Here is a 24134-nt window from a genome sequence, read left to right as displayed (position 1 = left end):
TAGGAAAAAAGAAAAATTATAGTATCTGTATAAGTATATGAGTAAGAAAATTAGGGCGAAACCCCATATATGACCGTAATGCAGAAAACCTCCGGGTGTCGAATGGTAGTGGGAGTAGTACTATTTTTCTAGAGAGAAAAACAACATCTACTTCCATTGTATATCTGTGCGATCGTGATGATGTCACTCTTAGGGTCAATTATAATTACTGATACCTTTAATTATAACGAATTAATGTGTCAAAAATATTGTTCTATAGTTACATAAGATAGTGCCTAATAGTGTACAGACATAATGAATTTGTATGTGGCGCCATATAAACCTACGGTATTTTGGTCCAGACGGGAAAAACTGCGCCTCTTTTATTATATATAGGGATGAAAAAGCAAATTTGTAGATGAAAAAATTCAAACGTGCAAAAATATCTTTCGAATTTGCGTTTAAAGAATGAATAATTCAAGATGGCGTCCTAATGAAAGAAAGGGAAGGATGTTATTCAAAAAAGTGCTGGGAAATACGGTGGGGTGCTATGCAGTGCAAATATGGAATGGCAATGGTCAGGTTATAAAAATTACACAAATAAAACGTTCAAAGAAAACATTTGAATATGGCATTCACTAAAACAAAATTCATAGAAACAAAGCAACCTGCAACTTTGGACTAAATGGGTCTTTTTAAAATTTCAATTTTAATAAAGAGAAAATTATAACAATAGAAAAATAAACGGACTATTCTAATAGGTCCTGGGAGAAAATGGAGATCACGAGTTCGGTGTCCCAACCACGTTGCCAGTCATGAGCAAAGGCTACAATTCAAAACGGAAATATCTTATGCAGTTCATAGATGCATAAGATGAGGGAATACAAAGACAAAGTGTCGTGCATTTAAAAGGGAATGACAAAAGCAAAGTGTAGACGATTTACAAGAAAGATGTCTTATGCCGCCAGTAAAGGCATAAAACGGAAAATATACAAAAAGCACAATTTAGAGGATTTAAAGGAAAATGTTTTATGCCGTTTGTAAAGGTATGAGGCAGGATAGCAAAAAGCAAAATCTCGGCATTTTGGAGTCGTTATTTTTTACTTTGTTGGGAAACGTACTAAAAAAAGGAGAAAAAAGAAAATAACAATGCAGCAACACAAAGAAAAGGAAAGAAAGAACAAGTATAAAACCCTGAATTAAAGTTTAAAAAGTCCAAAGTTTATTTGAGAAAAAGGTGATTGGCTGGTTGCTATTTGCTTCACAAAAAATTACCACATTAACAACGTTACAGAAAAAATAATGTAGCGAACAAAGTTCAAATTCAATTGAAGTAAATACAAAAAAGGAAGGAAATATAATTTGCAATGGAGTCTTGAAATACGAGACTTCTCTAAAAAAACAAAGTGGGGGGAACATTCTAGTTTCCCTTAAAAATAAATGAAAAGGCTTACTTGGTAAAAGGAGGGCCTGAAACAAAAAAGGCATGCAAAGAAGAGTTTTCAAAGTTTTTATGCTTTTTTCTCTGTCCTTCAAACAAATTGAATCTTCAAAGGGTTTTAAAGTTCTCTCTTTTAGTTCTTCAAACAAATTGAATCTTCAAAAGTGAAATGTATATTAAATTTACTTCTCTAAACGGGTTTTAAGTTCTTCTTTTTCTTCTTTTTTTTAACTTCTTCTTCTTCTTCTTCTTCTTCTTCTTCTTCTTCTTCTTCCAACAAGGTGTTTTGCTGGCGTTGTTTCCACTCTTTAAATTTTTTCTTTGCCCGTGTCTTAAACGACTCATCTTTTACCAAAACCTGCACAAAAGTTTCGGAAAAGGTTTTTGGTAACATGTGAGAAACTTTGTCAGATGGAATTCGTTTAATTTTGTTTGGAGACTCTTTTGAATAGAAAAAGACATTGTCGACAGGGTTTTTGTCTTTGTAACCATAATTAAGATCCGTTTTGCTAATCGCTAAGTGGTCAACGAGTTCTTCGTCATCACCAGCAATTTTCCATGCGATATTCTTACGATCTAATGTGGTTTCGTCGAAATGAAATTCTCCAATAAATGAATACAATTCTCTCTTGATGATCTTTTCCAATAAGAGCCTGGAATCTTTTAATTCCTCTGACGTCGAGTATAGTATTTCTTCGAAAATGATGTCGGTCAATTGTAAATAGGCTTTCATGTCATCTTTACATTCAACGAGTCCTTTTTGATTTCCATTCGAACCAATTCGCGTAACATGGTCCTTGGCACCTAGAAGAGCCTCAATAAACATTTCGGAAATGCAATTTACAACTTTGTGTTGGTATGCCTTCTTGTGCAATGATCTCCGCAGGTGAAACATGTTATAAATATCCTCAACCACTTTATCTCTGTAAGCAATTATATTCCTCCATCATGTTGTATCACCTTCGCGAACTTCATTATTCTCAAGTGATCAAAGTTGTTTTTGATACCCAAATGGTGGCAGTCTCTGGCGAAATAATCCCATTTATCGACATCAACACCATTTTCTTTATTTGAGATTATTTGATAGAGGAATCGTTTTTCTTTTCCCCTTCCAGTCTTTTCGGAATTGTCTGTCAATTTATCTGATGGATGGATAAGATTCTTTATAAAGTTCTTGTCGTTGTCATCTAATTCCCAATTTTTAAATTCGTCTTTGTTTTCATCGTATAGACCGTCAAATATCTTTAGCGAGACATCTTCATGTCTCCAGTTGGAATCAGGTGAAGCACGTTTAATAAAATGTTCATATGTGTGCGAAAACGGCCCGTGACCCAAGTCATGGCATAATCCGGCGATTTGGACACAAAGAATATCTTTAGGTGTTATACCTAGCTTAGGTTGACGTTGATGGATATTCTCTATCATCAATTTTGCTAAATGGCAAGTTCCGATGCTGTGTTCAAATCTATTATGCGAAGCCCCTGGGTAAACGAAGTAAGCTAGTCCCAGTTGTTTAATATTTCTCAGTCTTTGAAATTGTGGCGTGTCTATAATTTTAACGCATAAAGGGTGAAGTTCAATACATCCGTGAACCGAATCATTAAATATTTTATATTCCGTCATCAAATTAGCCGTTTCTCCCATTATGTTTCTGTTGTTTCCAACACAAAAACGCAGTAATTTAGGAAATTGTTTCTATTTAGAAAACTAAGAAATAGTTATTCTGTTTCAATAAATTTCGAAAACAAAATTACAAGTCTTCAAATTTACCAGTCTCTCTGAAATGGCATTTATCTTCAAAATTTACTTGTTTAGATGAAAAAAGGAATGCACTTGTAAAATATCTCTTCACGTGAATCAATATAATCTTTTTTAAAGGTCAATTTTAAAAGAAAATGATGTAAATGAATAATATTACCTTAATCGTATGGAAAATATATAGTTCGTGCGTTCTTCGTGTGAGTTGTATGAGTTTTGCCCATAAACATTAATGAAAAGTTGCGAACTGCTTTTTGTTAAAACAAAACGAACGAAATGTCTATGACAAAAATAACAGATTTTTAGCATCCGTTGTGTGAAGTGGCATGATTTTTGTTGTTTATATAACATTGGTTCACGTGGTTAAAAGTACTTGCTTTCTTAGAAAATCATTCAACACAACCCTTTTCTACAAAATCATATTGGGTTCCTAGAAATTCATATTAAATTTAACACACGTCTATTCCATATCTAGTGCAAGCCACAGCCTTTTCTTAGAAAGTCATATTTGCATCAATACACGCCTTTTCCTAGAAATGCATATCCATATTAACACACTCCTATCCATGGGAAATCATATCTAGTTCAACACACGCCTTTTCTATAAAATCATATTGGTTCAATACACACTTTTTAAAAAATCTGTCACAAACAATGTGGCTTTTATTCTGAAGCCTATTCAATTTCATTTCTAAAATGCACATTCATGATTAGGTTTGTTTATTGCACAGACTGCGTGATATAATAATATATTATTGATTAGCCAGAAATTATTTACAGTGAAATGCATTTCTACAGGGTTTTATTGCTCCTAAATAACTTATTATTTTTACTTAAAGAATATATTGAGGATGTTAGCGGACATTTTTTTTCCAAGGATCGATTTTTTACTTTCTTTAATAGCAGTGATAATTCGAAGTTGTCTTCTTTTTTTTATTATTCAATTGTGCTAATTATTATTTCTTATAAAAAAGAATTTTTGTTCACAAAATAAAAACACTGCGAAATTACAACTGCAGAATTTACCGAAATTTGTACAAAATTACTACTAATTACTAATAACACGACTTTTTCATTTGTTTTCCTTGGTCAATTAGTCCCCCCTCCCTCTTCTGAGTTAAGAATAGGTTAAATAATTTACTTCAAATCAGTAAATGCATTAACTTTATTTCTTTTTTGTTTTTAGGAAGGTTTTATCACCCTTATTTGGGAGAGAATTAAAAATCTTTTTAACCTTAACCTAACTATAACTTTACTTGTTTTTCTTTTTTTTTTTGTTATTCCTTCGCTTTAGTGACGCTTGCTTTTTTACATTTTTTTTTATAAAATGCTGTGGCAATTTCCGATTTTTTCTCTAAATCACAATCAGAAACATTTGGATCGATTTAGATCCGCTCCCATAAAAGCAAAAAAGAATAAATAAATAAATAAAAATAAAACAACTAAAAAAATAACTTCAATAACTTTTCATAAAAATCAAATTATATATATATATTTTTCTTTTTTTCTTTTTGCTTAACATACATGCAAACACCTGGGTAACGCAGGGCACTCAGCCTAGTATATGAGTTTTGCTCTTTTTATTAAACACTATTTAACAACCTCGTTGTCTTCATTAGTCCTGACTTTTGAACACCTCAAACTGAACGATATATATATACATATATATATATACACACACACACACACACACATATACATATATATATATATATATATATATATATATATATATATATATATATATATATTATTTTATTTATATTTCTTAACCAGTTAAGAAGAAAGGAAACTATATTCACATGTTAGATTTGGATCCTTCATTTATATTCTAACAATTCTACCTATTTAACTCTACATTAAAATTTAATCCTCGCATCCGATGATCCTTATTGTCGTAAAAAGGTTATGCCTCAGTTACATTTAAGGCGTGATAGCAGAAATCTGTGAAAGCATCCCTGTATGGCATCAAGTCTTTTATTCAGAATTTCCTCTTTGGAATTCACGATGTAGAAGGCAGGTAGAATTGTTACAATATAAATGAAGGATCCAAATCATGCTACGACATGATATGAGTTAACGACCTCTCAATTCGTTTCTAACATAATATGATGGATGTAGCAATACAAGTTTGGTGAGAAAAACAATCGAAACTTTACTATTGATTAAATCATATACAGTGGGTTGCAAAAGTATTTGGTACATTGTTTTTTTTTTCGTATTTCTCAAAAAATATCAATTTAATTTGAATGAAATTTACATTCAATCTTTGAACACATCTAAAAATAAAAGGGAAATTAAGATATACATAGCTGACAAATATTTATTAACGAAAAATCCAATTACCCATGTGTAAAATGATTTAACACATTTATTAAACTTTAATTAAATACATTGTCTGTTGTGTCTTACAGCCTCCAAACGTTTTCCATAACGTCCTACTAGTTCCATACAAGCACTTGCTGGTAGGGATCATTTTCTTGCTGGAATATAAAGTCAGGGCCCAATCCGAAATCTGAATAGATGTATTGACAAAATCCTCGTGGATTTTGCTGCATTCATTTTCCTTTCTATGATTTCCATTCTTCCAATTCCATTTGCAAAAAAAAAAGCAGCCCAAATATCTCACTTCTACCTTCAAATTTTACAGTGAGAATGGTATTAGATGGCTTAAATTCTGTGCTCTTTTTCCTCCATACACAGTTTCTTCCAAAAAGCTAATTTTTGTTTCATTTGACCAAATAACTTTGTTCCAGAAGTCATCCAATTCACATTGATATTTTTAAACAAATTTCAAACGATTTTTCACATATCTAAGACTAAACAATGGAGTCTTTCTCGGTGATTTAGAATACAGGCCTGTACGATTCAATGATCTCTTGATTGTATCCTTGTTTAACTTTGGTTATCTACATAAAGCATTTGTTATTCCCAAGTAGTCACGCATCCGATAATGACCAAGACAATGTCGGGTAACTTTAGTTATTTACATAAAGCATTTGGTATTCCCAAGTAGTCACCCATCTGATAATGACCAAGACAATGTTGCTTAACTTTGATGATCTACATAAAGCATTTATTATTCCCAAGTAGTCACCGATCTGATAATGACAAAGAAAATGTTACTTAACTTTGGTGAATTACATAAAGCATTTGGTATTCCCAAGTAGTCACTCATCTGATAATGACCAAGACAATGTTGCTTAAATTTGGTGATCTACATAAAGTATTTGGTATTCCTAAATAGCTACACATCTGATAATGACCAAGACCATGTTGCTTTACTTTGGTGATCTACATAAAACATTTAGTATTTCCAAGTAGTCACCCATTTGTTAATAACCAAGAAAATGTTGCTTAACTTTAGAGATCTATAGAAAGCATTTGTTATTCCCAAGTAGTCACACATCTGATAATGACCAGACTCCATGTTGCTTAACTTTGGTGATCTACATAAAGCATTTGGTATTCCCAAGTAGTCACCCATCTGATATTGACCAGGCTAAATTTTGCTTAACTTTAGTGATATACGTAAAGCATTTGGTATTACCAAGTAGTCACTCATCTTCCAAATCGTCAAATTGGACCTGTAGTGCAGAAGCACCTTCAAAATTGTTGAGTCGGACCTATACTACACAAGCACTTTCACAATATCAAATCAGACCTATACTGCACAAGTACTTTTAAAAATTGTCGAGTCGGACCTATACTGCACAAGAATTTTTTTAAATTGTCAAATCGGACCTACACTGCACAAGCACCTTCAAAATGTTTCAAATCAGACCTTTAATGCACAAGCACCTTCAAAAATTTTCAAATCGGACCTATACTGCACAAGCACCTTATTTTTCCATCAGACATATACTGCACAAGCACCTTCAAAATTGGCAAATCGGACCTTTACTGCACAAGGACTTTCAAAATTGTCAAATCGGACCTATACTGCACAAGCACCATAAAAAATTTTCAAATCCGACCTATACTGCACAAGCACCTTATTTTTCCATCAGACACATACTGCACAAGCACCTTAAAAATTGTGAAATAAGACCTATACTGCACAAGCATCGGAAAAATTGTCCAATCGGACCTATACTGCACAAGCACCTTTAAAATTGCCAAATCGGACCTATACTGCACAAACATCTTAAAAATTGTCAAATCGGACCTACACCGTGCAAACACCTTACATTTTTTAAATCGGAACTATACTGCACAAGCTCCTTTAAAATTTTTCAAATCTGACCTATACTGCGCAAGCACCTTTTAAATTTTTCAAATCCGACCTATACTGCACAAGCACCATAAAATTTTGCAAATCGGAGATATACAGCACAAGCACCTTCAAAATTTTTCAAATCCGACCTATCCTGCACCAGCACCTTCAAAATTTTCAAATCGGACCTATACTGCACTAGCACCTTCAAAATTTTTTCAAATCAAGCCATACTGCACAAGCCCCTTAAAATTTTTCAAATCGAACATATACCGCACAAGCACCTTCAAAATTGTCAAATCGGACATATACTACACAAGCACCTTCAAAATTGTAAAATCGGTCCTATACTGCACAAGCACTCTCACAATTGTAAAATCGAACATATAAAAGCACTTTAAGCACCTTAAAATTTTTCAAATCGGACATATACTGCACACGCACCTTCAAAATGGTAAAATCGAGCCTACACTGCACAAGGACATTCAAAATTATGAAATCGGACCTATACTGCACAAACACTTTCAAAATTTTTAAAATCCAGCCTATACTGCAAAACCACCGTAAACTTTTTCAACTCGAACCTATACTGCACAAGCACCTTAAAATTTTTCCATCAGAAATATACTGCACAAGCACCTTCAAAATTGGCAAATCGGACCTTTACTGCACAAGCACATTAAAAATTTTTCAAATCCGACGTATACTGCACAAGCATCTAAAAAATTTCACAACTACGGCACACGTCGAACTTCTAATCACACTGATGCAGTTGATACACACTGTTCTCGATCTTCTGAACATACTCCTTTTATTGTCCAAGCGTTCGTCATCAGCCAATCGGCGGCCAGAAAAACAGTCGCGTGAGGCTTGACGTCATCACTCAATAATCTTACAAAAACCACAGCTGTCATTTTTAATTTCTGCCCTCCCTGTGATCCTCCCAGCAGGTAAGACAACACGCGCAGACACGGTGGTCGCTTTCTTCCTTCATTCTGTTCGACTTTACACTCCCCCCCCCCTGGTCTCAAGATCACGCATGCGGCATTGCGGCCGCGGTCGTTTGTTACGGGCACTCTTACGGACTTCTTCACTCTGGACTTCTTCATCTTCATCAGAGCTACTTGGGTCGGTGTCCACAGTCCTACTATCCAGCTGCGCTCCATCTTCATCCGAGCTCTCAGAAGAGGTAACAGACCTGTCGCCATTAACTTAGCCAGCAATTCTTCCATCAAGCTGGGTTCCATCGTCATTGGGGCTCTCAGAAGTGGCGCTGGAACTATCGCCATCTGTGCTGAGGTTCTCAGCCATGTCATCACGGCAATGGAGCATAGGTCGGATCCACATTTCATCATTGGATGATTCATTACTTTCGCTGTTCGCCATTTGGTTTGTATCAAGGGCGGGCCGGACATCCCTCACATGCTGTGGAGTACAGGCAACCAGCACAGCCTGCTCACTAATTATGCCAGTGATCCATCCTCTTCTGAAACTGGTCGTACATCGGTTATTGGGAAGCTTTACCCAGACGGAATCCCCTAACTTGTACCATCCGTGCGTCCTCTTCTGATTAGGCAGGCAGGCGTCAATGTTCTTAACACGCACTCGATAGCAATGTATCGCATTAGCATGTGCACTTTCAGCAGTCGCGTCATCCTTTGGTGTTGTATTGTACCTATATACTGCCTCTGCAATCGTACATTGCTTCCTTGCTGCTATCCTCTTCACAACACTTCGGTGGCACCGCTCCGCTATACCGTTGCCACTCGGTACATATGCACACCTGTGTCTAAGCCGGATCCCCCACTCATCTACGAAATGCCTGAATTCTCCGCTGCAAAAGGCTGTGTCGTTGTCAGTGAGAATCTCTTCAGGTGGCCCCCGCTCGTAAAATATGGCTCTAATTGACGGATGACACTAGCCGAGTCCTGTCTTGTTAATAGTCGCCAGATCGCAAACCTCGTTGGTCCGCAATTGATCAGTGTGAGGAAGTGCTGACCACCATAATGGGTTATGTCCATGCCCAGTCGGCTCCAATTCTCATTGACTTCCAGCCGACCTTTCTGCCATTTGGTGGGAGCAGGGTCGATTGACTGGCATATTTGGCATTCCTTAACCACTGCTTCTACTTTGCTTTTGGACACTGACGGGTTGGTTAAGTGTACGAAATAATATGTCCGTCTCACTCCGGGGTGTCCACTGTCATGGTGTACCTTCTTGATTTTATCCGTCTCCTCAATAGAGGCAGCACATACAGACCCTGGTTCGGCTTCTTTCTTCATTGCGTCAAACCATCTCTGGGGCACATGGGTAAGTCTATCAGCAAGATTGCAGGTTGAAGTGACAAGCACCACATTCACTGATAGATCGTACTCTTCCACCAACTTCCTTATTGTCTCCAACCTTCGTCTGAGTAGCATTTCGGTAGCCGCCTTGGTGCGCACTCTCTTTTGCCTGTTAGTGTGTCAACTATCCAGTGGTATACGCACAGCGAATCTGTGCGTATGCATAATTCTTTGACTTTCCACTGGAGTGCCAAGTTTATTCCTTTTATTTCCGCATCCAACTCTGCCAGGTTGATGTGAGCAGCATCATCCATTGGTCGCAACCAGCAGGCGTCCTCAATCACAGACTCGTTCATCTCCAATAGCGCCCCAATCGCGAGGGAGCTCGCATTCACCCACACATTTAGCATGTCTCCCTGGACACACCAATCTCCTTTAGCGGGGTCCTCCTGTTTGACTCTTGTGATGGTCTCCTTCACCATGCGCAGCAACAGATTGTCCACCGTTTTGTCATCTCAGCCTTTGGTAACTGCACTCGCCCTCCTCTTCATGATGGCTGTCACGGCCCGAGTCCATCCACATACTGGTAAGTGTCCCAACAGTTTTCCACACAGGGAAAATATAGCCCGCCTCGTGAGGACATGGGGCACTTCAGGAACTGCAGTTCCGCGCCCCCACTTCAAAGTCCCTCGCTCCTGTTGAAAGCTCAACCCCAAGACACAAGCGCCATCCTCCAAGCGTTCTGGATCCTTACACATCAGTCCAAGTTCAGCTAGCTTGCCCCTCACACGTGATGATGGCACAATGTCTTCATTCATGTATATATCGTTAAGGTATGCTGATGTCCCCTCTTTTACGGTCTTATCCTATGACAATACAGCATTGACAATCGTCTTCATTATTTGGGGCGCAACATTCAACCCAAAGCCCAGTTTTGTGAGGCAATACCTCCTACCAGCAAACACTACCGTCTGAAATGGCCACATTGTCTCGCTAACCCGGGCCTACAGATATGCTCTTCTCAGATCCAACAGGTACACATTAGAACCCAGCTGGCGCCACTCTCGTAGTTTGCTAGCACACACGTCAGCATCAGCTGTGAACGCATCAACATATGAGTTCAGTTCTCGGTAGTCCATTACCGGCCTGACTTTTGCTTTGTTGTGCTGAGCAACCGCCATTAATGGGATTAGACCCATAGGAGGTCCAAGTTTCTTGTAGGGGTAGGGAATCAGCCAGCCGTCCTCGATCCATTTGCGAAGTTCTTCTTCGTACGAGGGCCTCATGTGGTCGGGCACATGGTATTCAGTTATTCCATTCTGCAGTTTGGCTGGTTCCCGGTTTTCCGACCACTTCCATGGGGCAGTCTAAGCCCTCTTTTGCTCGTCAAATTCGACGCTGAAGTCTGGTTGGTTGATCCTTAGCGCAGCACACACTGGGGCTTTCTCCTGAAAATGTACCGCCCCCGTTGCCGTTATATAGACACCACCAAGGGCTCTGATGGCATCATATCCTAGGAGCAGGTCAAAACTCAGGGGTTTTTTTCGAGCACTACCAGCGCCTCTAAGTTAGCGGAGCTTCCATTTTTCGTCCGAATGTTTACATTGCCCACCCCGCAACATGTGCATGTCTCTCCACTGATGGTAGTCACTCTGACGTTCTTCTTTCACCAAGTGTGGCAGAGATCTGCACATACAATAGTGCAGGAGCACCCGGAATCGAAGAGTGCTGAGCACAGTGTTTCGTTGATATATATCGGGATGATCGGCAACGTCTCATTTAATTTTTGCGTGGGGAAGAGGTCGATGCTGACACCTTGTCCCCGGTTCCATTTTCCGGACAATCTTGAGCTATATGGCCAGTTTCCTTACACCGGTAGCAGCGAACAGCCGTTGGTTGTTGCCGGCAGTTCCTTGCAATGTGGCCCTGTCCATTGCATCTGTAGCACGTGGACCGGGTCCCTGATACGTTTCTTATCATTCGGTGTGGACTGAGCAGCAGCAATTACTGGTTCCCTCATCTCGGAGTAATTCTTCCTTACAGTCCTGGCCCGATCTACTAGGTCATTAAGGGGCAACGAATCTGCACTTGAGCTAGCTCGTAGTAGTTGCTTTGCTCCTGTCGAGAGTCCTGACAGGAATTTGCATGCTAAGGCCCACTCAGGCAGTCCACCAAACAACACTGTCAACTTCGTCAGCTCTGCCAAGTACACGTCGACCATTTCGCCTGGACGTAAGGTCCTTGCCTCAAGTTACTCCCAAGCAGTGGTGGGGGTCAATCGCAAACACCTTGAACAGTGCCACCTTGATTTTCTCGTAGTCCTGTTTGCCCTCATGGCTGAGCTGTTGATACACCGCAAAGGCGCCGCCGGACAAACGCAGAGGAACAACATGTTCGAAGTTTTTTACGCCAGACAAAAGTCAATGTAATTCCATCTTTTCCACCCAGTCAAGTACCGGGGTCGATCCATCAAACTCTGGTATTAATTTGAGGTCAATTTTTTCCCCCATTTCGCCGAAATAGCTTGTATTTGTTTCACAACTACGGCAGTTGATTAACACACACGTCGAACTTCTAATCACACTGATGCAGTTGATACACACTGTTCTCGATCTTTTGAACATACTCCTTTTATTGTCCAAGCGTTCGTCATCAGCCAATCGGCGGCCAGAAAAATAGTCACGTGAGGCCTGATGTCATCGCTAAATAATCTTACAAAAACCACAGCTGTCATTTTTAATTTCTGCCCTCCCTGTGATCGTCCCAGCAGGTAAGACAACACGCGCAGACACGTGGTCGCTTTCTTCCTTCATTCTGTTCGACTTTACACTCCCCCCCTGGTCTCAAGATCACGCATGCGGCATTGCGGCCACGGTCGTTTGTTACGGGCACTCCTACGGAGGGGGATTAGCTGGACTTCTTCATCTTCATCAGAGCTACTTGGGTCGGTGTCCACAGTTCTACTATCCGGCTGCACTCCATCTTCATCCGAGCTCTCAGAAGGGGTAAGAGACATTCTGTTTCACTTTAAAAAGACCTATACTGCACAAGCATCTACAAAATTGCCAAATCGGTCCTAAACTGCACAAACACCTTTAAAATTGTAAAATCGGACATACACCGTGCAAACATCTTAAATTTTTTAATCAGACCTATACTGCATAAGCTCCTTTAAAAATTTTCAAATCCGACCTACGCTGCAAAAGCACCATAAAATTTTGCAAATCGGAGATATACTGCACAAGCACCTTCAAAATTTTTCAAATCTGACCTATACTGCACCAGCACCTTCAAAATTATCAAATCAGACCTATACTGCACAAGCACCTTCGAAATTGTCAAATCGGACCAATACTGCACAAGCGCCTCCAAAATTGTCAAATCGGACCTATACTGCACACGCACCTTCAAGATTTTTCAAATCAGACCTATAATGCACACGCACCTTCAAGATTTTTCAAATCGGACCTATACTGCACAAGCACTTTCAATATTGTCAAATTGAACATACAATGCACAAGCACCTTCAAAATTGTCAAATATGACCTATACTGCACAAGCATCTTTAAAATTTTGCAAATCGGACCTATACTGCACAAGCACGTTAAAACTTTTCAAATCGGATATATACTGCACAAGCACCTTAAAATTTTTCAAATGGGACTTATACTGCACAAGCACCTTAAAAATTGTAAAATCGGACCTATACTGCAAAAGCACCTTCAAAATTGTTAAATCGAACCTATATTGCACAAGCACTTACAAAATTGCAAAATCGGATGTATACTGCACAAGCACCTTCACAATTGTAAAATCGGACCTATACTGCACAAGCATCTTTAAAATTGTCAAATCGAACCTATACTGCACAAGCACCTTCAAAATTGCCAAATTGGATCTGTACTGCACAAGCACCTTCACAATTGTCAAATTGGACCTATACAGCACAAGCACCTAAATTTTTTTCCAATCGGACCTATATTGCACAAGCACCTTTAAATGTTTCAAATCGTAGATATACTGCACAAGCGCCTACAAAATTTTTCAAATCGGACTTATACTGCACTAGCATCTTAAAGTTTTTAATATCGGACCTATACTGCACAAGCACCTTCAAAATTGTAAAATTGGGCCTATATTGCACAAGGACTTTCAAAATTGTCAAATCAGACCAATGCTGCACAAACACCATAAAAATTGTTCAAATCCGACTTATACAGCACAAGCACCTTAAAAATTGTGAAATAAGACCTATACTACACAAGCATATAAAAAATTGTCAAATTTGACCAATACTGCACACACACCTTCAAAATTTTCAAATCGGACGTATACTGCATAAGCACCTTCAAAATTGTCAAATCGACCCTATACTGCACAAGGACCTTCAAAATTGTGAAATCGGACCTATACTGCACAAGCACCTTTAAAATTGCCAAATCGGACCTATACTGCGCAAGCGCCTTAAAATTTTTTTATCCGACCTATATTGCACAAGCTCCTTTAAAATTTTTCAAACCCGACCTATACTGCACAACACCATAAAATTTTGCAAATCGGAGATATACTGCACAAGCACCGTCAAAATTGTTAAATTGGACCTATACGTCACAAGCACCTTCAAAATTTTTCAAATCGAACCTGTACAGCACAAGCACCTTCAAAATTGACAAATCGAACCTATACTGCACAATTTTTCAAATCGGACCTATACTGCACAAGCACCTTCGAAATTGTCAAATCAGACCTATACTGCACAAGCACCTTCAAAATTGTCATGCGGACCTATACTTCACCTATGTCATACAATCCCGGGCGACGTATGGTATTCTGCTAGTACATATCCACCTATGTCATACAATCCCGGGTGATGCCGGCGTTTCTACTAGTACATATACACCTACTTCATCCAATCCAGGGCTATGCCGGGTATTTTGTTAGTACATATATCCACCTATGTAATGCAATCCCAGGCAACGCTGAGTATTTGGCTAGTATATATATATCAACCAATATTTTCAATACCAGGCAATGCCGAGTGTTCTGCTAGTAAAAATTCCATGAATTTTATCCAATCCCAGGCCATGCCAGCTAATCTCCCAGTACATATGTCATGCTAGTGCTATTTCATACAATCCCGGGCAACACTTGGTATTCTGTTAGTACATATACACCAATTTCATCCAATCCTGGGTTATGTTGGGTATTCTGCTAGTACAGCTATGTAATACAATCCTGGGCGATGCCGGATATTGGGCTAGTGCATATATAAACCAATCTTATTCAATCCCAGGCAACGCTGGGTATTCTGCTAGGAAACATTCAGCATATTTCCACCTACGTCGGGTATCTGCTAGTACATAATACTTTTATATAAATTCCTTAAAGCCCTTCTTCCTTAACTGAAGATTATATAAAAAACATAACCTCCCAATACTAAGAATGGCTTTCTGAATAATAATGTTTTTATTTAAGAATTTAGAATTAGCAGTTTAGCGATGTGTAATATTTGGAGTAAATATATAATACGCATCTTTTTTTTACTTGGTCTTTTGGCTAGGATCAAAGTGTAGTATTTGTTCTTAGAATTCAAGCGGTTTCATCTTTCGCCCCACCCCCACCCCCACTTTGCATGTCAAGGTTTAGAGAAACATGTGATTTTTGGAATATGACATCTTGTCTCAATGTAGTAATCGATAAATATGAATTATGCATCTTTTTATAATAGAAGATAATGCTCGGAAGAAAATTAAGCTGTATAAGACGGTTACTTGTTCTTTTGGCTAAGATCAAAGTGTAGTATCTGTTCTTAGAATTCAAACGATCTCATTTTCGCCCCCACCCCCACTAAGAAAATAAGGAAGCGGTCATGCTTGCATGTCAAGCTTTAGAGAAACAAACGTCACTTGAAAATAAGGATGGCCATCTAAATAATGTTTTTAGTTCAGATGTGATTTTTGGAATATGACATCTTGTCTCAATGTAGTAATCGATAAATATAAACTTCTGCTCTTGCCATCTTGTCTTGTCGCTGCGACGACCACAAGCTCGAATTGGTCGAGCATGCGGTTTTTAGTTGTAGCCGGATCCAGGCCCTATTGAAGTACATCGGAGACGTAACGGCTCACATCGATCCGGGGGACCGAAAACAGTGGCGAATCTAGTCACTTAGAGTAGGACAGGAGGGCTCTTACTAACAACCCAATAGGATGTATATATTATTTTTTGAAATGAACATTTTCATTAGTTTTCCCCACTCCACGAACTTTTTCTACTACTGATTCATTAGCCTTTTATTTTACCAATGAAATTGAACTTTTTATTACATATGCACACATACACATTAAATTTGTTTAAAAAAAAATGCATACACAACATACAGATATTTTCTTTTACAAATTGTACATATGTTATTTATATTCAAAACGATAGAGATTTTTTTTTTTTTTTTTTTTTTTTTTTACACGGTGGTCACCACTTATCAAGGCCCGGAAGCCACTCAGGGATAAGGATTATTGCAAGTACAGTACGTTAGTGTGGAGATTTGATGAAGTGTTTACTTAAGGGGGGCGGTTCATTAGGAATTTGTTAACGTTGGACTTGAAGACATCCAAGTTGTAGTCAGGTGGGAAGCAGGCGGACGGAACAGAGTTCCACAGGCGTGCAGTTCTAAGAAAGAAGCTTTGTTCATGGAATCCACGTTTTGATTTAGGCACAGATAAAAAGTGGGGGAAATTTTTCACAGTGGATTCAGCTAGACAGGTGTTTTTCGTGAAAGATTGGCGAGGGGGGACTAGAGATTGGAGTTCAGACGAGCACCTGCCATGGAAATAACGATAAAACAAGGATAGGCTCGCAATGTCTCTTCTGTGGGAGAGAGGTTGCAGGGTAGAGAAAAGGACATCCCCCACTAAGCCACGAAGTCTATTTTGTACTCTGTCAAGGCAGGATAGGCTGTTTTTAGCAGCTCCTGCTCAGATATGGCAACAGTATTCCATCCTTGGATGTACTTGGCTTTTATATAGATAGAGAATTGCATCAGTAGTGAGATATCTTCTGGAGCGGTAAAAGAATCCTACCATCTTTCCAGCGACCTTGGCAACAGACTTGATGTACATGTTCCATTTCAGATCAGGAGTAAAGGTCAAACCCAGAAGCTTGTCAAAACACAGGGCCTCTCCCAGACGAGAGCCATCCATCCCAATTGATGCCAGATGGGGATCAGAGCGTTGATGATGTAAGGATAGGAGTTTGGTTTTAGATGCATTAAAGGTAACCAGCCACGTCTTCCCCCACTGAACCACGCGCTCAAGATCAGAGGAGAGAGAATCAGAGAGAACTTTGTCATTTACAGCCTTTGATGTGTTGCCGTAGATGGTCGTGTTATCAGCATAGACTTATAGATTTATTAGTTAGATTAGGATCCACAGAGTGAATGAGGTATTGTGGTAAATGTTGCCAGTCAAGAGTAAGACTCGAAAGTCTTCATTATTCAATTTTATCACGTTAGTTAAAAAGACCCTGTACCCTTCCCCTCCCCCCTTTCTTAGTTGGCCTTGTGCCTAATTTTATTATCTTGTGATTTGTCGCACTTTTTGTGAATTGATTTTTATAAATTGTAATTTTTTTACCAGAAATAAAATACATATCTAAGATTAAAGTGTAGTATCTGTTCTTCAGTTACGAAAGTTCTGCTCTTGCCATCTTGTCTTGGAAGGGATCCGCCACCGGGCCTTTTGCCCAGGTTTAAGGCGCTTTTTTCACCTTTGCTTACATTTTTCACATTTTGTTGTTGTTAAATGTTTTTTCTTCGTTTCTCCCTCACTCTCGAGGGAAGGATGGTCTAGTCTCACCGCTTAATTGCGAAGCAGCACTCAGACCTGCCTAGCCCAACTTTTGTCTGTCTTTCTCTACTCTCCTCCTCACGGGGGATCAAGACTGTACTAACCACCCACTTTCTCTCTTCTGTTGTTACTAAATTCCTTCGTCTCTACCTCTCTATGGTAGGATGGTCTAGTCCCCCCCCCCTTAATTGCGGAGCAGTGCCCTATCTGCCGAGCCAATACTGTCTCTGTCTCCCCCCTCACGGGGGATTGAGCTGCTAACCTCGGCCCTCCCGTAAGCCTCGAGCGATAAGGGGGGTCACCCAAACTTTCTCTTTTCCTGTTAACACTCCCCCTCCCCCTCCCGCTCTCCACGCTATCCCCCCTCCCCCTCTTCCTGCCGCTCTTGGCGCCATTTTCTCGGTGTCCATTCAGCCAACACCCCGGACGCCGTCTCCACATCGATCTGTGCAGCATTTGATGGCAATCATGCAGAGATCGGCTATGAGGAGAGGAGAGAAAGCGGAAGCAGAGAAGAGTTCACAGCCTGTGAATCCCCAATCCAAGGAGCAGGAATCCATCAATTCTCCAGTTAGGGAAGAGGCGACTGCGAATGAAGGAAAGGAACTACAGCCCGTGGCACCTGCAGCCCCTTGGTCCCCTACATCAATGGCAACACCATCTACCACCGCTCTCCAAGTGGGGAGCTCCCCCAAAAAGGGAGCCTCAAGCGTGAAGCAGGTGATGCATACCAGCAACAAAAACGAACCTCAACCCATGGCACCACAGGGATATCGTTCCCCTAGAGCTGCAGAAAAGCCGACCCAGGCTCCCCACGAGGGGAGCGCAACACCCAGAAAGGGAGATACGGAACCCGGCAGTGAGACCAGAGTCACCGGAAAAGACAACCCTCAACTGGTTACAACACAAGCCTCTCAGCCCTCATCATCACCATCGCCCATGAGTACCAGTCCAGCTCCCCCAAAGGACAACTCCACCAAAGGGGAGAAGAGTGAAGAAGAGGATTCCTCAGAGAGAACCATGGATCTCATAAACTCTACCATTGAGTCCATTATGGTTCTCTTTGGGGAACCCGAAAACGATCCTCGGATAGGTGAAAGAAGGAGCCCAACAGAAGAGAACGAGTGCAGTAAGGGGATCAAGCGCATCAGCACCTGCCACAACTGCCACTGATACTTCCCCCAATAAAAGGAAAGCAGCATCGACAGGAACAAAGTCTCCACTCAAGAAGAAAAAGAGAGAAGTCCAGAGAACAGGGGAAAGCCTACTGACAAACAAAGAATGGTCAACCTTTACTTCAACAGCTTCACAGTCGCAGAAGCAAGACAACAAGGAGGCGACTGCATCCACCAGTAAGGAAGAGGGATCAACTTGGTGTCCACAATCCCAGTTGACACCGGAGGAATACAGGGAACTGTTTGACTCAATCTACAAGGTGTTCATGGTCGGGAATACCATCCAACCCCTTCCGGGCTCCGTGGAGGACATGAAGAAGAGGAATAGTTTCCCTGATAACCTCAGATGTCAAGACAAGAAGCCTAGCTGGGATAGGAAAAGACACCATGGTGGATATACTTTCGGGGTTGAATATCCCATTGAAGTACATCTGCAGGAAAAGCTTCACAAAGTGGGACATCCTGCTCCCAACTCAACAAGAAGCGGAAAGCATCGCCAAGAGATCACTACTCCGCTCTAAGAACATAAAGCTCCAGGCGGAGTCCATGAGTCAGCGGAGAATGACAGTCTCTGTGCTCAACGTCCCCTGCTTCCTAGAACCCAAACACCTGGGAGCAGTTTTCAGCCAGTACGGGGACGTTGAATCAGTTATCCCGGTCAAAGGGAAGAGAAATATCCTCACAGGAGAATATAAGTTACAGATGCGCCTCAACAAGGCCAACTTCTACAAAATTCCAGCTACGCTGAAGTGTGAGGAGGGAACCCTAACCATAATAGTGGAGGGAAGAAAGCCCATTTGCTGGCAGTGTAAGCAGCAGGGCCATATGGCTAAGGATTGCCCTAAGGAAGTCCAAACCAAGGCCCAACAACTGCTGACAAGACACAAGTTCCGACAACAACAGCAAGTCCAGTGATGCCAGCTCCCAGCGACGGATGGACCACGGTAGCCAAGAAGGGGAGAACAAAGACACCCAACTCCTACCCCATTCACCCATCTGCCGAGAAGCCGACAGAAGTCGTAAACAAAAATGTTGAAGCGTCACAGTCCCCCAGCGCAGTACCGCCCGTAGATAAGTCTGCAGTCTCCAGTACAGGCAAAAGGAAACTGCAAGAGTTGGAAGAGGAGACCGTTTCAGAGGAAGAGGCAACTGTAAGCACCTCTGAATGCAAAGACAGAAGGGAGCGCATCGCGGAAGAAGAAAACCAGGGAAAGTTCACTCAGTCCGCTGTGTAGAAACAACAAAAGCATCAAACCAGAGGTCACGATGCCCAAGGACCCTCTGCCTCCCACCCCCCAGGCAGGCTGAGACGAGCACCCCTCCTCGAACGCCAACCGCTCCCCAGTCCGCAACATCCAACAAGCGGACGACCAAGCCAAAGAAAAAGAGGAGGAAGCACCTCACAGCTCCGAACCTCCCAACACCAAATCCTCAACCCCTATGCATACAGAACGGTCACGCAAACTACCGTTCCTGCCGGGAGACAGGATCTGTGAGCCTGATGCGCTGCAACCCTTCCCAGACCTCAAAGGTAACTAGAGGTCGCAGCTTGTGAGACTAAAGCAGTGGGACACCATCCATGGGAAGAACGTTTCAAATCCCAGGAACTTTGCAGATGCCCCACGACTGACGACCTTTGTCAGAACAGACAAAGGTAAGAGGACCAAGGCCCTGTGGAAGATGGTGAGAGCAGTCAAGGAAGCGTTTCCAGAAGTGCGGCTGGTCGAAGATGATCATCCCTCCCTGAAGCAGCTGGCAGTGAAGAGTGAAGGTAGGGTCCCTCTTTATGTTCACCATTCATTTTACAGGGCACTAAAATTAACTTTTCCCTTGAACGTGGGAGGTGTGGCGAGAGGCGGACAAATTACGCCCGAACTACTCACTCGGCCAAGCATGCCACGTCCTAACTCCTGAGGACTTTAGTCCCGTTTGTAACACTGTCTAAATGTATTAATCATGTCTTTGAACCTAGCTATATTGGTCCTGGATATGAGCTTAAACTATATCCGATGGTGAGGCCCCAGCTTGCAGGCCTTAGGGAATGTGGAGCCACCCTTTAATTGCCATTGCTCCCAGGTCCACTCTGACCCAGAGTGGTAGTACCTGTTAGGGTCCCAACTATGGGTTAAATAGAATACGACTTAAAAAACAAATATACTATATTAAAAAATCGTTCTTCAAAATCACCAGATTCGGTATTAAATAACCTGAAAAGGGTTGATATGCCATAAAACAAAACAACCAACCAACCAACCTAGCTATATTGAATGTGAGGGGCATGAGATGTTGAAGCAAAGCCTCATGTGTGCTGAGAGATCTGGTGTCCCTTAAGATAGATATTGCAGCTATTCAGGAGACCCACTTTGTTTCTGACGGGGATTGTCAGGTTCTGGCAGGCGATTTTGATGTCTACTCAGCATATGGCATTACTTATAGTCTTGGAATCTCCTTGTCAGTTAATCGCACCCTGACAGTGTCGGTGAATGTTGTTCACGCGGACGAGAACGAGCGGGCGAGCATTATTGATGTTGCCGTTAATTGCAGTGTTTTTCGGATTGTCGCTGTTTATGCTCCCAATTCTGCTGTAGAGAGGGTATCCTTTTTTCAACTGTTGGAGGGCTTCCTAGTGGATCCAGAACGGATAGTTTTAATGGGTGATTGGAATGCAATCTTTGACCCCAAGATAGATAAGGTTGGGGGGGGCTAGCGGGTCGGTGTGGTGTGACAGCACTCTGTCTGACCAGATGGCTTCATGCGATCTTATCGACAGATTTTGTCTGGATCATCCAGGGCCTTCCCATCCGAGTAGTGCTTGAATCGGATGTTAGTTAGAAGAGGCAGCATAGATTTTCTATCTTGTCCCACGTTCCACTTGTTAGGACACTAGGACCATAAACTCGTTATGGCCCGTCTGAACTTAAGTGCTAGGCCTAAACTAGCTGGATACTGGAAGTTCAACAGCACCTTGTTGGAGCGAGAGGACTACCCAGACTCAGGGTTGAAGAGTTTGGCAACTATTTGGTCGACTCGCCCCGCCTCACGGTGGCTCAGGCGGCTAGCTGTGATGGTCTTGTTATGGAACATGAGGTCATTACTGCGTTGAAGCAGGTCAGCTACAACAAGCCCCTGGGGCTTGATGGTTTACCTTATGAGTTCTACTTGAGGCTGAAGGATGTGTTCAACCATTGGTTTGCTCAGGGTTCCATCCCTGGACAGATGACCACGGGAGTGATCACATTGCTAAGGAAAGGTCAACGGCATACAACTAAGATAGTTACTGCTGGTATGCAGGTGGTAGATATCACATCTGCAAACATTAACTGATATCTACCGCCTGCATACCAGCAGTAACTATCTTAGTTGTATAGTTATATGCCGTTGTATAGACGCGTTGCTTGTCACATCGTAGAATGTAGAACTGGATAAAAAAAATATAAGTATTTAAAAATCGAAGCATAACCAATAGATTGCGCCGTGGCCCATATGGTTAGGTCGTCAGTATTGCACACTTCATGAGTGCGACGACCTGGGTTCGTGCCTATGTCGGAGCACGTCACTGATGAGATGCAGTACATCGAAACCCACTTTGGGTCTGGCGTTGTCCATTGTCGATGCAATTGCTCGATTCTGTCTAATTCTGTGTTCTAGCTTTATCGTGAAAGGTGTATGTGAACGGGTATTTATATATCTATCTATAATCTCCTCTTAATGTCTAATATATATATATATATATATATATATATATATATATATATATATATATATATATATATATATATATATATGATACATTTGGCACTAAATTTCTAATACCTGGAACTAAAGTAATAAACCACGTAATTATTCCCCAAAACGCCACCTTAGACACCCATTCCTTTTATATCTAAACTTAATGGAACTACTAGGACTTTTGACTCATAACTTAACCCTTAGCTCAATAACTTTTAACTTTTAAACCTTCAGACCCCCTCTATCGATCCAACCCTACTTAAACTCCTAAATATTCTACTAACCATAATACTAGGAATACAGTCTAACCTACTTGGGAATACTCTCGCCTAATTAATAACCTTTATCTTTTATATATTTTGTGTCGTAACAATAGTAAAAGAAGAAAATCAAGTCGAGGTTGGTTTAACAAACAAAGTTTATTAACATCACAGATACAAAGGTAGGAATACGGGTATAACTGACTAGCGCTCAGTACTGTTGCTCCTTCTCACCAGTGTAGTCATTACTGGCACTATATATATAGTGAGAACTGGTGTAATTTCCCTTATACAGAGACAGGCCGGTATAACAATATATATATATATATCTTATGCATATATGCTTATAACCACTATATCTATTAAATTACTTAGTGAATTATACTTGATCCCTATACTTACCTACATCTTCATTACTTTTATTTTCATTTTCTACTTATTTTTATTTTTACTAATTGACTCAGTATGTCCATATATATATATATATATATATATATATATATATATATATATATATATATATATATATATATATATATAAGTATATATCTGCATACTTGTGTTTTATATGTATATATGTGTATGTGCACACCAATTTCTAACCCTAGTAACTTGGATACATTTGACCCCTAATATCAACTTGAACTAAAGTAGTAAACCAGGTAATAACCCCCCACACATTATCCTAGAACCCCCTTTCTATCTTTTTTATCTAAACTTACCTGAACTTTTAGGACTTTTGAGTCATTATAACTTAACCCTCATATCTGATCAACCTCATACAGACTACCAAATATTAAACCAACCATATTTTTAGGAACATAATTTATCGTACATCTGTCTAATCTCACCTAATTAATAATACTTATTTATATATTCTACTTTTATTTTTTATTTCTTCATCTTATACCCACTGTATTTATACAATTACTTAGCGAATTTTATTCCATATCCCTTGCTGTCATTATTATTATTATCAGCACTTTATTATTATTATTAATATTATCATTATTTTATTTATATCCTTTACATGCATATTTTCATAGTTTCATATCCTTTATATTAATTCCATTCATATTTTGCAATTTTATTAATTTACTTAATTTCTTAGAGACCTTTTATAGTCGATGCATTTAAATAGATAAATGCACTTAAGTTGGATGTAACTAAGCTTACTTTGAGAGGACGCATCTTAGTTATTGCAAACAACGCCCCCTCCTAAATTCCATGAATTTTTAATGTGTCAAACTCCATATGACATGTATTCAATGACTAACTAACCGCTATGTTTACCTCCAGTCTACAAGTTAGCGCCACAATATTAACAGCTCGTCTATTTCTTTCTCCTTTATTTCTTATCCTTCCCTTTCTCTCTTTCTACCTCCTTCAAAGCTTTACCCAGCTTACGCTCTTCTTTTCCACCCCTCTCTCTCTCTCTCTCTCTCTC

The 24134-nt window shown here is 40.3% G+C and overlaps 1 protein-coding gene and 1 pseudogene across 5 annotated transcripts in view; one reads left to right on the top strand and one right to left on the bottom strand.

Moving 5' to 3' along the window:
• The window catches only part of LOC145277760 (cilia- and flagella-associated protein 91-like), a 362282-nt gene that overhangs the window by 42568 nt on the left and 295580 nt on the right, over window positions 1–24134 (top strand). The gene's annotated exons all lie outside the window — the stretch shown is intronic.
• Window positions 1179–3710, bottom strand: LOC145277754 (deoxynucleoside triphosphate triphosphohydrolase SAMHD1 pseudogene; annotated as a pseudogene). Its single transcript, XR_013868201.1, has one exon. The product of XR_013868201.1 is annotated as a deoxynucleoside triphosphate triphosphohydrolase SAMHD1 pseudogene (transcript).

This window comes from Euprymna scolopes, chromosome 6 (genome assembly GCF_053919585.1).
Source record: "Euprymna scolopes isolate OS-2025 chromosome 6, ASM5391958v1, whole genome shotgun sequence".
In the NCBI taxonomy this organism is placed as follows: domain Eukaryota; kingdom Metazoa; phylum Mollusca; class Cephalopoda; order Sepiida; family Sepiolidae; genus Euprymna; species Euprymna scolopes.
Note: the sequence above shows the minus strand (reverse complement) of the source record. Positions and strands in the feature narration are given on the sequence as shown.